General features: G+C 37.8%; 1 protein-coding gene across 4 annotated transcripts in view; it reads right to left on the bottom strand.

The window, feature by feature from the left end:
• The window catches only part of MAP3K4 (mitogen-activated protein kinase kinase kinase 4), a 130196-nt gene that overhangs the window by 52402 nt on the left and 62470 nt on the right, over nucleotides 1-15324 (bottom strand). The gene's annotated exons all lie outside the window — the stretch shown is intronic.

The following is a 15324-nucleotide window of genomic DNA, read 5'->3' as shown; positions in this document are numbered from 1 at the left end:
GCAGGAACGCGTATCTGTCATCATCTTATTCCAGTGAAGAGTACAGGATCACACACGGTGGAAAACCCCAGATCAAGCCCAGCCACACTGGGAAGATTCAATAATATAAGGGCATGTATAAAAATGCATAGTAAATTCTTATAATTTTATGTTGCCTTGGCATGCACTTTGAATCTAAGTGGCACCTTCTCATAGCAGAAGCAGGGCTCTGTCACCCTTGACATAGGGTGCAGTTCTACACTGCCTCCCAGTTTCTCAATGTGGCTGATCCAGATACCTGCCTTATACAACTTCCTCCTGGTGACCACCTCCCTATGGACAGCTACACACAGCCTGCTTCACTGGCCCTGACCCTCCTACCTCTCATGGACAGTGCAGACACAGCACTGTGACTACCTCTGTAACAGCATGACCTCCTGGAACTTGTACCTGCTTGCTTTAAACCCACCAATTAAGCCTCCCGGAGGGAAACCTGTTTGGACAATACCTTGGACTCCATGAAGGCGTTGGCCCATAGGTCCCTCCCTCTCTCCCTGCTTGCACTCCCTGACCTCTGTGTGAGCGGCCTCTAGGTGTGCTGTGTACCCTCCAGAATCTGCAAGTAATAAAATCTTTATTTCCATCTTGTGTCTTTTCTAATCATTGAAAGGGTGCTCTCCATCTTAGAGATTCTATATTAAGACCAAGAAATGTAATTACAATAATAACTCTGATGTCATGTTGCGTGGATCTGACAAATCCATAATAAAGTCCATGTGGAAGAAAGTAATGCACAAAAATAAAAACAGCACAGAAACTTCTGAAAAGAAAGAATGGGCAAAACTGTCCTACAAGATACCAAACCTTACTAATAAGCCTACTCTATTTAAAACAGAAAAATCCTGCACAGTAATAAACAGATCAGAACACAGAAACATACCCAATTATCTATAATTTAATGTTTAAAAAAAAAGGCAGGCAGCAGTTTAAAGAAGTTGGAAAATAATGCGTTATCTAATGTATATTATAAGCAATTAACAGAAAAATAATGACATGCTTACCTCATACTATACCTCACAGTATCACAAGTAGCATTCATTTCTAAAATTATGTAGTTGTTTTAGAAATTCTTACTGGTTATTATGGGAAATCAAAATATGTATTAAACACAAAAATACATGTTGAACAATACATTTGGAAAAAGAAATTCCCAATGTTGTAAAATCTAAAGATAGAGCTCTGCGTTAGGTTAAAATTTATAAAAATTCCCACTTTCAATCATTGAAAATGATCAAATATTGGCAATTTAGTACAGGTCAAACTGAAAAAAAAGAATTATGGGGAAAAGTGGGGGTAACAGAGTTTCAATTTCCCTTCGACACCCTCTCATAAAAATGGAGCAACAAGGACAGCAAAACCAAAACTCTGTGAGAAAAACCTTCCATGAAACCAGATGAAAAGTGGTCTTCATGACTCCCCAAAGAGAAGAGGTGGCGGGAAAGCCATGAACAGTTCCAAGTGCCATGTGGTATCAGCGTTAGTGGAGGGAAGCAGAGGAAATTAACAGGGTGTCTGAAGGGCGTAAAGGGGCAGATTCCCAAGTCATGATGAGTGCTCTATGAAAAGCTCAGAGTCTACAGAGAACTTCTGTGAAATTAGGAGTTATTTTGGCACTATTCATGAGTGAAGGCAAGGGGTTGGCAGTAAGGTCTGAAAGGACTGCAGTGGTTTAGGCCCCATAATATCTTAAAACTAGTATCCAAAATTCCCTTCCAGGAATTCTGGGCTCCACACCAAGAAAAAAACTGCTCAACTGAAATCCAACTCCCCAGTGAAGGATAATAGGAGGAAAGGGAAGAGGAGATCGAGAACATGGGAAGAACAGTCCACAGACCTCAAACAGTAACAGAGAAGATGGTTTGAAACTTGAGAAGAAGGTACTGAGAGCCCCGATCCCAAACACTTTCCTAACTCCCTCTCTCCTTTAAGTTCATGGTAACAAGTACCATGTTTAAAAACAAGCAACAGAAAAAAACTGTTGTAGAAGCTAGCACAAGGTTATTATAAGCAGGGAGAGAAGAAGGAGAATAATCCTCCAGACACTGAGCGCTTGCCAGAAAGACATGTCCACTAAGCAGATGAAAACGTAGTCCGATTTCTGAAATAAGCTAAAAGAAATGAATAAAATCATAAAAAATATAAAAGAATGACATAAATTAGGATTAAGAAAAAAAAAAAAAACCCCAGTGATAGAACTCAGAATTTAATTTTTAAATCAAAAATCAAGTCAATTTTATTTCCCAAATCAAAAACAAACTAGAAGGCACATAAGAGCAAATAAACAAGACAGGTAATACCTTCACTGAAATGAGGTCAACAAAAGAAAACTTCGTAACTCAAAAAGAAACTAAGAAAAAGAAAAGGTCTGAAATGAAGTGACAGAGAAGGCAGGCAAAGTAGATCCAAAATATATAAAGAGCCGTTCCCAAAGAGAACTGGGTCAGTGAAGCAAAAAAAAAAATGTGAAACTGTAAGTTAAGAAACTCACGAGAAATTTAAAAACAGACTGACCAAAAAAACAAAACTATGGATTAAAAGTATACACCATGTATCTGAAAATATCAAATTGGAAAAACCAACACCATGTAAAACTAGCAGAGTTTGAAGACAAAAAAAAAAAAAAAAAAAAAAAATCTTTAGGTATTCAGCAAACAAACAAAACAAAGGTCTTGTAAGTGGAAACAAAAAATCACATTGTCATCAGACCTTTCAACATCAATGCTTCCTGTCAAAAGACAATGAATAACAAATTGATCCAGGGAAAGAAAATATAAACCAAAGACTTTATGGACAGCCAAACAAACTTTCAAGTATAAATGCTGCAAACTGTTAGAAACATGGAAGAACTCAGGAAAGGCTGTCCTCCTGAGTCCTTACTCGGTGTCACTCAGCCAGAATGACGCAAGAGACTGGGACACATTAATTAAAAATGAGCCTTTAAACAAAATGCAAAACTTCTATCTACATGTCTATTATAAATATTTTATCTACACACATACACACAACCCTGAAGAACTGAGACTAAATGACGGCTAAGAGGGAGAAAGTACTGTCATACATGGCTGTATGACCTGATAATACAGATAATACCACACCACTAACATCTGGGGAAAAGGAAAGGGCATATGAAATACCTTAGCATTTCACTGGCAGTAAAAGAAAATTACTTAAATGAAAACTTGAGAAATAAAAGGATAATTCTAATATAGTTCAAAGTTGGGACCAAAGAGATTAAAAAATTGAAGGGGGGATATTAAGGGTATTATGTAAAGATATTAATACAAAGACATCTTGGGGGAAATAAACTCATCTTAAACATTGAAAGTAAATAAATAAACAAAACTACATACTTCCAAAAAGCTTACACTAAGAAATAGAAGGATAAAACATAAAATGTTTTAAAAGATTATCCCTGTCAGAGAAGCTAAACAACTTTGAGAATACATTTAGATTTTCTTGTAAAATCAAGTATTTTATATAATTGTTATAAAAACAAATTAAAAACCAATACCTAAAAATAAAATTTTAAGAAATCTATGAATAGATCAACAAAATGTGGGATAGCCATACAATGGAATATTATTCAGCCATAAAAAGGAATGATACATACCACAGCAAGGATGAGCCTTGAAAACATTATGCAAATGAAAGAAGCCAGTCTCAAAAGACCACATACTGTATGACCCCATTTATATGGCTAGGCAAATATTAAGAGACAGAAAGTAGATTAGCGGTTGCCTAGGGATGGGGCTAGTGAGCACAGGAATTGTGGAGGTGACAGCTAAAGGGTACAGGACTTCGTTTAGGGGCAATAAAAATGTTCCAAGGTTAGACAGTGAGGATGGCTGCAGTGTTGATGGCTGCACAACTCCAAATATAGAGAACCATGAACACTTTAAAACAGTGAATTTTATGCTATGTGAATTACATCTCAATGAAGCTATTATTTTGGAAATACAGTAGAAAAAAGAAGGGAATCTAATTGTATATCTAGTCAGTGGCAGAGCCACGAGAAGAAATGTTCCAAAAGTCTTTAAAATGCAGTTATCTCATGTTACATCCACAAGAGGGTTACAACCTAAGGATGGTCAAAAACAAAACTGGAACTGGTTTCCAATAATCATACTGAGATGATTGTATATTCTGGAATATAGTCAGTATCTGATATTTTATCACGCTGGTATCACAGAAAATTAGGCCTCTCATGGATTAAGTCAGAAGAGACTAAGCAAAAATCTGAAATCCTGAATTTGAATCAGAAGTATCAGAAAGGCCTTGTGATGCATTTTGTGTATGTGTTTTCATCTGTCCACTAAAGAGTAAAACAATGACAAGCCACAATTTCAGTTGCAATGAACAATGCTGGTGTCCAGACTGTGGTCTTAGAACACACCATTTCTCAATAAAAGGAACTAGGGTTCCTTAAAAATATATCTGATTCTCAGCAGCCAGGCGCAGTGACTGGTGCCTGTACTCTCAGTACTCTGGGAGGCCAAGGCAGGCAGATAACTTGAGGTCAGAGTTTGAGACCGGCCTGGCCAACATGATGTAACCCCGTCTCTACTAAAAATACAAAAAAATTATCTAGGTGTGGTGGCACATGCCTGTAATCCCAGCTCTCAGGTGGCTGAGGCACGAGAACCACTTGAGCCCGGGAGACAGAGGTTGCAATGAGCCAAGATCATGCCACTGCACTCCAGCCTGGGCAAAAGAGTGAGACTCCGTCTCAAAAAAAAAGAAAAAAAAAAAAAAGGAAAGAAAGAAAAAGAAAAACAAAATATATCTGACACTCAGCCTGCAACAGATACACAGTGTCAGACTAGAATAACCAGTTACACTAAACAGCATGGAAGTTATCAAAGGGCTGTGAAAAAAGGAGTCAAGCCAATTGAATACGTTTCCATTATCCAAAGATGGGATGTGAACATTAATTATAATAATTAATAATTACTTCAATAGATTACAGTAATGACATCCATGGATTGAGACATACCAAATATGTTTAAATTCATGAGTTCAAAATCATACTAATATCAATAGTCACCAATAAACCACATTATTATTTTTAAAAATAGTAAATAAAAGGGAAAGAATCAAGCACATTTATCTTGCCATTTGTGTCAACTATTCCACTAAGTAACCATAAAATAGGTGAAGAAAAGTTCATCCTTATAGTAATATCCAATAAGTGAAATGAATAATAAAGAAGCTAATAAATGAGTAAGAAATGAGAGAATTAGAATATCCTCACTTTTGAGCCCTTAATGAATTAAGGAATCTAGGCAATGTTCATCAACTACTACTAATGGCACAAATAGTCAGATACGTGTGTCCTGGGAAGGTAGTGTTAATACAATCAACAATAAAAAAAAAAATCCTAAATTTGATCAAGCCACTCTATTTTACAGCCAACTCACAGAGAAGACACAGAAAATAGAAACATGTGGGCCAACTGGGACACAATCATAAAAAATTCAGACCCTACAGGATAAACAACTCTGCTATATGGCAAAAAAAAAAAAAAAAAAAAAGGGCTGGTGAGAATCTATAGACTAAAACACTTTAGAAATGATAACACATGGACATTATTTGCAAACTGATTCAAAGTGTAAAAAGGAAATCATGACAATTATAAAATTTTAAAATAATCTCTCAGTACAAATAAAATAAGGTAGTCACAAAATAATAACAGACATGGCTATATAAAAATGTGAAATTTCCATACAGTGTTAAGTATCCTAAGCAAGTTAAAAGGCAAATTGAAAAATATTTACAACCATCATAGAAAAATGAATAATATTCATAAATAGTTCCAACAGATCAATAATAGAAAGGCAGCCTAACAGAAAATGAACAAAACAAATAAAAAAGCGAAAAGAAATGCAAATGGCCAATAAACAGGAAAAACAGGCTCAGTGTCACCAGAAATGAAGAGAAAGATTTAGGCCGGGTGCCAGTGGCTCACACCTGTAATCCCAGTACTTTGGGAGGCTAAGGTGGGCAGATCACTTGAGGCCAGGAGTTCAAGGCCAGTCTGGCCAACATAATGAAACCCATCTCTACTAAAAATACAAAAAATTAGCCAGGTGTGGTAGCACACGCCTAATCCCAGCTACTCGGGAGGCTGAGGCATGAGAATCGCTAGAACCTGGGAGGTGGAGGCTGCTGTAAGCCGAGACTGTGCCACTGCACTCCAGCCTGGGCAACAGTGTGAGGCTCTGACTTAAAAAAAAAAAAAAAAATCAATCAATCAATCAACCAACCAATCAGTCAATGAAATTACATTTTTTGCTGATCATGGTTACAAAATGAGGAAAAATCAAATTTCTCCTATACTGCTGGGTAAAGTACAAATTAGTATAGTCTTTTTGGACAGCAATTTGGCAACATATATCAAAGATGTGAATGTGCATACCCCATGACCTAACAATTCCATTTCAATTAACCATTCTTACAAAAACAACAGAATAAGTTCATAAAGGGGTGTGTACAAGAATGTGGCTACCTTGTTTACACAAGCAAAAAAATTAAATTTCCATCAAGAGTGAAATAATTATGGTACATTCATATAATGGAATACCATATAACAGTTAAATGGAATTTAACAATGAGAGCCATATATATATATCTATATATATCTCCAAACTAGACAACATGGGAGAAACCCCTCAAGTTGTAGTACGATATGTACAGCATTATCACGTTTTAAATAATTACATGTATTACATAACAAAGATAATTTATAGAATCACAAAAAACTCTAGAAAATATAAACCAGATGATAACTACTCTGAGCAGTGACAGAGGACAGGAACTTTAAAAATATACTCCAATAAATAAAACAAAAGCATACTGTTTTTAAAAAGGAAGTGTTAGATACAAATAACCTTCACATTACCCTTCAAAAGTCAGTTTCTGTGATTCTATACTGGGATCCTATCACAAACTGAAATTCCTACACAGGCCCAGTAAGTGATTTAAACAGGTGCACTTGGGTGGCCATAAGACGAACCATGGATACTGCGGTAAACTGGAGCCCTTACGCTGCTAGTCATGTGGGAATGTGGACCCAGTGTTGACAGACTTCCCAGTATTTCAAGGAAAACACAAAATCTGGATTTTCCCATGTAAAAATGTTAGACACTAAGTCAAAAAACATTTAAAACACTGTGTGGGACAAAATGTAACTTTGGGAGACTGTACACTGTCAAGAGCATACATGGCTTTATAGCCAGAGCTCTGGGTTCATATTCCGGGCTCTGCCACTTTCTAGGTGTGTGACCTGACAAGGTACTTAGCCCTCTTCCTTGCCCCAGCATACAGCCAGTGTTCAGTTAATGCTAGCTACTAGTCTTCATAATATTACTATTGTGCTGTTGTTATCATGGGATCCAGTTCTCAGCTGAAAGCTGATGACTTCTGGCTGACCTGTGATATTATATCAGTTTGAGTCAGTTTGCTCATTATAGCCCAAAATAATGTACACAACTTCCTACTTTCCTTTGTATGTTGGTATGTTTAAGAAAACAGAAAACCGGCCGGGCGCGGTAGCTCATGCCTGTAATCCCAGCACTTTGGGAGCCCAAGGTGGGCGGATCACGAGGTCAGGAGATCGAGACCATCCTGGCTAACACGGTGAAACCCCATCTCTACTAAAAATAAAAAAAAAAAAGTAGCCGGGCGTGGTGGCAGGCACCTGTAGTCCCCGCTACTCAGGAGGCTGAGGCAGGAGAATGGCGTAAGCCAGGGAGTCGGAGCTTGCAGTGAGCCGAGATCAGGCCACTGCACTCCAGCCTGGGCGACAGTGAGACTCCATCTCAAAAAAAAAAAAAACAAAAAAAAAAGGAAACAGAAAACCTAAAGGCAAATGAGCAAGTTTGTGCTTGCTGGTGGTGTCATTCAATTAAAAAGTTCTTGTAATCTCATGAAATCAGATAGGGAATAATTGAAACAAGTAAAAAGTTAACTCTAACAACCGTATTAAGCAGCATGATCTTAACGGCATGGGGCGGAGGAGCACTGGAGCCTAATCAGTGTTTCCAGTGAGCACCAGAACTACACTGCGGCTGGTCTGGCTCCACGTGAGGCACGCAGGAGGTTTGTTAACAATGTCAGTGCTCACATCCGCCACTGGGAGATTCTGATTTGTCCTACTCTCAGAATGGCTAGGCACACACATTTTCAAAAAGCCCTCTAGGTAATGCTGAGGCATAGCCAGCTTTGGAAACCATTTACCATGAAGTCTGGTATCCCAGAATTCTGAACTCGAATCCCTCTAACAATCTATAGCTCTGTGATTTTTGTGAAAGTTATCTACTGTACCTAAACTGGTTTCTTCATTTGTAAAATGTAAATACCACCACCACTTCATGGGGTTGTTGACTCTGGCACACTGTAAGAGTCAATAAATGGTAGCTGTCGTTATAGATTTCCTAGTTTCTACATGGTTTGTCTGCTTTGAATATAAACGGCAACCTCTTCAGTGTTTCCTGTGTGTACAGGAAAAAATTAGCACAACTATTGTTAGACTCCAAAGACAAAGAGTATTTCATTGGCCATTAAATTTATAATAACTACATGATCATTTCTAATTCTAAATAAAGCAATCAAGACAGTAACCAAAACAAAAATATTCCTAATATTTGAGGCAACAAAGTCAGACAATTATACTTTTGTACATTACATTAAAACGTATTCATCTTTCTCTTCTGAAAATAAAGTTCATAAGGAAATCAAAAAAGGAGCACAAAATAACCATATTACAGTATTTTGTATTTAACATTTTTAAATTGCACAAAACCCACAGAACTATACATTACAGAGTGAACTTTAGAGTATGCTTATTTTAAAAAGTCAATCAGGATTTTGCAGAATCCCAGGATGCAATGCAGATGAAATAAATGAATCTAATTAAATTACAAAAGTATGATACCACCTCACTGAGGAAGGTGAAGGAAAAAGGTGCTGACCTAAGTTACTTTGGAGAATAGTGTTTTGCCTAAGGCTAAAGACAAAAGGAACTTGACTGAAAAACCCCAGTTGATAAATTTATTCCTCACAGGGGTACCAGTTAGCAATTCTGAAACTACTTTACATGTATGGTAGGGTTGAACAAACGTGTAATTAATTGCAGTCATGGGAGCCAGGCTTATCACTGTAAGAGAAGTAAGTTACAGATAAGCAAGGGAGGAAAGTCAGAATGAACTTTGTGCTGGATCAGAGCCAGAGACATCAGTATGAACGCATGGTTATTTCAGACTGATAGATATGAAATTACAGATTTCTGTATACACGGGTTAGAAGACATACCTGTATTTTCTAATTCTGTCACTGAGAAGGCCCAAAAGCAATGACACCCTGATAGCAATGAACACACCCAGTGCCCACATCTTCATTTCTAAATACCATTATCCAGTAAAAGGAACCAGAGGACAGAAAGAGGGAAAAATACAAGACAAGCCCAGAGCATCTTGTGGTGCCGGAAAGAAAGAAATGATTCAAAAAGCAAATCAAAAGGAAAATAATACAACAAAGGAGGGGATCGTATCAAAGGACACAGAAGGCAACTGAAAGAGCTCCAATGGGCTAAAAGAAGAACAGCTTGAGCAACAAAATCAGTAACAATGGGAATGGATTATAACTCAAAGCAAAAACAACAGAAAACTTTTATGAGTCCATACTGATATAAATGACCAAATAAATGAGAAGCAGCAAAACTTTCACCTGGAAAAATTCCAATTAATACATTAGATACTCCCCGCTCCAGGAGGTAGAGATTAATTTCCCTCCCCTTGAGAGTGGGTTGTGCATAGTGACTTACTTCCAAAGAAGTAGAGTATGGAAAGGAACACATGGTAACTCCTGGAGAAACCTGGCAGACACCACCTTAACCAAGTGATCAAGGTTAACATTACCAGTGACAATGCAATGCGACTGGGGCATTTCAACTCTGTGGCATCCATCCCCAAGCCCATCACCCCAGTCTAATCATGAGAACACATCAGACAAATTCAGATTCGTGGACGTGACAACTAAATGCAATGTGGTGTCCTCAACTGGTTCCTAGAACAGAAAAGGGAATTAGTAGAAAAAGTGGGAAATCCAAATAAGTTGATTAACAGCACTTTGTATCAAAGTTAATATATTAGTTTTAACAAATGTATAGGGTAAGTGAGAAGTAGTATTAAGGGGTGCTGGATGAAGAGCATATAAGAATTCTCCACTATCTTTGCAAATTTTCTATCAATCTGATATTACTCCAAGATGAAAAGTTTGTTCCAAAAAATACAATTGTATGGAGTAGTTTTGATATTAAGGATAAATCTTTTATATATGTTTACATGGTTTTAATTTCTAAGCTAAATTGAACTGTAAATAGTATTACAAAACCCATCCTTAGCTACAGTAGCTGTTGGGAAGGACACCTGGAAACTACTAGACTGCTGAGAAGACTCTTGTTAACTTTTAAGGAGGGTTGGGAAGGGTCACCACACAAGCACATCTAATGAAGGAGGAGCAAGAATTGGAGGTGAGACAATCCCTGTCAGAGGGAGACCATGATACATTATGAAATGGCTGATACATTCATCCCTAACACCCAAGATCAACAACACTCAGACCAGAAGAATTGGCATGACGGCAAAGTGGGAAAAATAAGTACAAACAATAAAATTCTGGGATGTTCTAAATAGCAGTGGGATAAGAGAAGTAGAAGATAAATGAAAAAATATAAAAAAGATCTCGGATTGTATCTGGGCCCACAAATGGATATGGGGGAGGGAAGGTTTCCTCTTCTTTTTTCCTATTACATTACGGTAGTCCTTACAGTCAGGATAAAACTGCAGCTGGTATTATTAGTTCAGTTACATGGATTTAAATAAGCTTCATTTGATAATCTGAGACTGTCTTATTTACAATACTGTTTCTATAGATAAGTATTTTCAAGATCCCAAACAACTGCCTGTTCAAGGGAACTTTGGAAACTAATCCATGTGCTTCAATTCGAGACTGCCTATGTAACTAGAAATGCGTCCTGAGGAAATCAATTTCCAGAAGGTACAGAGCTACAACTTCATGTAATGTTGAACAAACCATTAAAGGTATTTATGGCGTTCATATTATGAAAACAAACTGCAGATTTTTTTTTTTTAGTATCACTAGTTGCAGTTCTTTTAAAAGATTTTGATATATAATAAAGTTTTAGAGAAAAATTATTTTGAGTCAGGTGCGGTGGTTCACACCTATAATCCCAGCACTTTGGGAGGCGGAGGCGAGTGGATCACCTGAGGTCAGGAGTTTGAGACCAGCCTGACCAACATGGTGAAACACCGTCTCTACTAAAAATACAAAAATTAGCCAAGAGTAGTGGCACATGCCTGTAATCCCAGCTACTCTGGAGGCTGAGGCAGGATAATCGCCTGAACCCCCAAGGCAAACATTGCAGAGAGCTGAGATGGCACCACTGCACTCCAGCCTGGGCAACAAGAGCAAAACTCTGTCTCAAAAAAAAAAAAATTATTTTGTAAGCATGCTTACAAACAAAGGGAAATTAAATGTAACATCACATGTGCTTTGCAAACACTGGTTACAAGTAATTTAATAAAAAATTATAAAGACAGATAAGAAAAATCAAATATCACATGTGTATTTCTTCTTTTCTACAAAATCCTTCACCTATATTCATTCCTATTATCACCAAAACCATAAAAACTGCAAAATATGCATTATGTACAATCTGTGGTACCTTGTCAGTTCAGGATTTTAACAATGAACAAAAACACTGGCCAGGCGCGGTGGCTCATGCCTGTAATCTCAGCACTTTGGGAGGTTGAGGCAGATGAATCACTTGAGGTCAGGAGTTTGAGACCAGCCTGGCCAACATGGTGAAACCCCCATCTCTAAATTAGCCAGGTGTGGTAGTGCAAACTTGAAATCCCAGCTACTCAGGAGGCTGAGACAGCAGAATTGCTTGAACCTGGGAGGCGGAGGTTGCAGTGAGCCGAGATCGTCCCATTGCACTCCAGCCTAGGCAACAGAATGACCCACTGCACTCCAGCCTAGGCAACAGAATGAGACTTTGCCTCAAAACAAACAAACAAAAAACAGTCCTTAAACCTAAAAGGTTTTACTGCCTAAAATGTATGCCCTTAAAATTTACAATTATTTGGCAGAGGTTAAAAGGCAGAATACATTTTAAAAATAAAAGTATAATTGCACCCACAAATTTACAGTTAGTTTCAAGGAAAAAAATGTAATAAAACTTCTAAAAGTTAAAGTTTGTGGTTGACTTGTATAGCATTTTACCATTTGATATGATTTGGATCTGTGTCCCCACGCTATGTTGAACAGTAATCCCCAGTGTTGGAGGTGAGGCCTGGTGGGAGATGACTGGATCATGCGGGCGGGTTTCTTGTGGTTTAGAACCATCCCATTGGTGCTGTTCTCATGATGGTGAGTGAGCTGTCAAGAGATCTGGTTGTTTAAAAGAATGGAGCACCTTCACCCCGCCCAGGCTCCTGCCATGACAAGTGCCTGCTCTGGCTTTGCCTTCCATCATGACTATAGCTCTCTGAGGCCTCCCAAGAAGCTAACGCTGCCTGCCATGCTTCCTATACAACCTATGGGACCACGAGCCAATTAAACCTCTTTTCTTTATTAATTACCCAGTCTCAGGCATTTCTTTACAGCAGTGTGGGAACACATACACCACTTACCACATATCTTTTTCAGCCTCACAACAACCACCCTGTGAGGTAGGTAAGAAGGTAGTATTATACCCATTCTACAAATGCAAAGGCTTCGAGTCAGAAAGATTCCTATTTACAACATTCTGTGGTGAGAAAGGGTCACAGTGAGGAATGAAACCCACTTAATGAACTTCAAAATTGTGACTCTTTTCCTGACATACCAACCTGACTAAAACAAACCTGGGAGTGGGGGACTGTACACATATTCACACACATACCCACGCACATACACACGCCTCCCTTTACAGAAATTATGTTCCTAAAGTGGGAATAAAAATAAAATCTTACTTTCCCACTAAGTTAATCAGAATTGAGAGCCTTATCTTTTGTTTGTTTGGATTACTCACCAATACGAAGAAGTCCCACTTTGGCTCTCTGTTACTCTTTCATTATTTGATGAACACTTAGCATTTTATGAACCAAAATTTAAAACAACAGGGGCTTCTGTAGTTCATTTTTTGAAAAGCAAACAACCCACACAAAATTCTAATAAAGTCTTTCATTTATACACTTTATAAACTTTGAATTTGTGTTTCTTTTTTTCTATAACAAAGATGACCTCTTCAGTGAAATCTCAACTGGTCAAACCAAAGAACTACAACTCAGGTAAGAATTCAAAACTCTGGGGAAACTATTATTGTCTTTTTTCAACATGAGTTCTAATATAAAATGTAGGGCACCTGTTCTCAAACTTTTCTTGCTATAACATATCTAAGGGATACAATCCTCATTAGTAGCAATAGTTAATCACCATGAAGAGCCTGGAGAGGAAGAAGACAATCTGGGGAAGAAGGGTGGGTGAAGCAGTTTACGGAAGCCTGACATGTCCACCCCACCCCTGTCCCACCGTGGCCTCTTCTCATGTGCTGCTCTCCTACGAGAACCACTGAATTAGAGGTGAGGTTATACAGTCGGCCCTCTGAATCCGTGGGATACGCATCCGCAGATCAAGAATGTTTGAAAAAACATTAAAAATAAGAATACAACAATAAACAGTAATACAAGCTACTCGGGAGGCTAAAGCAGGAGGACTGCTTGAGCCTAGGCGTTTAAGTCCAGACTGGGCAACATAGTGAGATCCCGTCTCTAAAACAGTAATAGTAATAATACAAATAAAAAAGATACAGTATAACAACTATTTATGTAACACTGACATTGTGTTAAGTATTATAATCTAGAGATGATTTAAAGCAACAGGAGGATGCACATAGGTTGTATGCAAATACTATACCATTTTATATAGGGACTGGAGCATCCAAGGATTTGGGTGTCCACAGGGGTCCTGGAACAAATCCCCCTGGGATAAGATACCAAGGGATGTCGGTACTGCCAGGACTTTTTCTTCATTCAAGTTACTTCAAAATCAGTGGTCACAATACAAATTAAACATCAACCCTGTCTTGCCAACATATGTCCTTAATGAAATTAAACCACTCCAGCCATTCATGTTTAAGATTTCCAATCAAAATAATATTCAAAGTAAATCTCTTAAAATATAGCTACAAAGCACTGGTTCGTGTTGTAAACATCCTCCTGAATTCATGTGAATGCTTAACCCTTTCTCCTAAGGGCTCATAATCTGGCTGTCAGAATAAAATATCAAAATCTTGCAAACTCAAGTTCTCTTCAGGTGTTCTCCACAGTTTCCAAGTTGTTTATCGTTTATGAATTTAAAGCCAGGTTCTGTAAAAAGAACTGAAGTTAAAAAAATTAAAATAACAAGTATATACAATTAGCTCTCCATATCCGTGGGTTCCACATCCATGAATTCAACCAAGTGCAGATCAGAAATATTTGGGAAGAAAAACTACATCTGTATTGAACACGTACAAACTTTTTTCTTGTCATTATTCCCTAAACCATACAGTATTAACAACCATTTACATAGCGTTTATATTACATACGGCATTACACATAATCGAGAGATTATTTAAAGCATACGAGGCTGTGCATTGGTTAAACACAAATACTGCATCATTTTGTATCAGGGACTTGAGCATTTTAGGATTTTGTGATTCGTGGGAAGTTCCAAAACCAAACCTCCTCTGATACCGAGGGGACTGTACATATATATGTATATAGCCACTAAAATTCAGAATCACAGACTTCACACGGGGATCAGGTATTGCAAAGATTTGGGTTTCACTTTTAGCCAGATGAACGTGCAGACTCACCAGAAGAGCAAAATCACTTGTACAGTACTATTTTGGACTCTCAAGAGCGATATCCCACAAAATGCCCTTTTCTAGTATTAACACCCTTTACAATAAGGAATTTATAACACGTCAAGCTATCAAAAGCAAATCTATACTGTTTTCAAGTCACTTCCTCTAGTGGGCACATTCCTCTCACAAAAATCTACACATCTCGAAACACATATCTGACAACAATCAGGACTTTCCTTAAACTTTCATCATCTGCACTGAACACTTTAACCTTGCCAGATAGTGTTGGCTTTTTCCCTTTGATCATTCTGACATTTCTCTATAATTTACATCTCTTTAAAATACAGTGACCAAAACTTGACATGCTAATCAAA

Source organism: Piliocolobus tephrosceles, chromosome 5, assembly GCF_002776525.5.
Source record: "Piliocolobus tephrosceles isolate RC106 chromosome 5, ASM277652v3, whole genome shotgun sequence".
NCBI classification, from domain to species: Eukaryota; Metazoa; Chordata; class Mammalia; order Primates; family Cercopithecidae; genus Piliocolobus; species Piliocolobus tephrosceles.
This window is presented reverse-complemented; position numbering and strand designations above follow the sequence as displayed.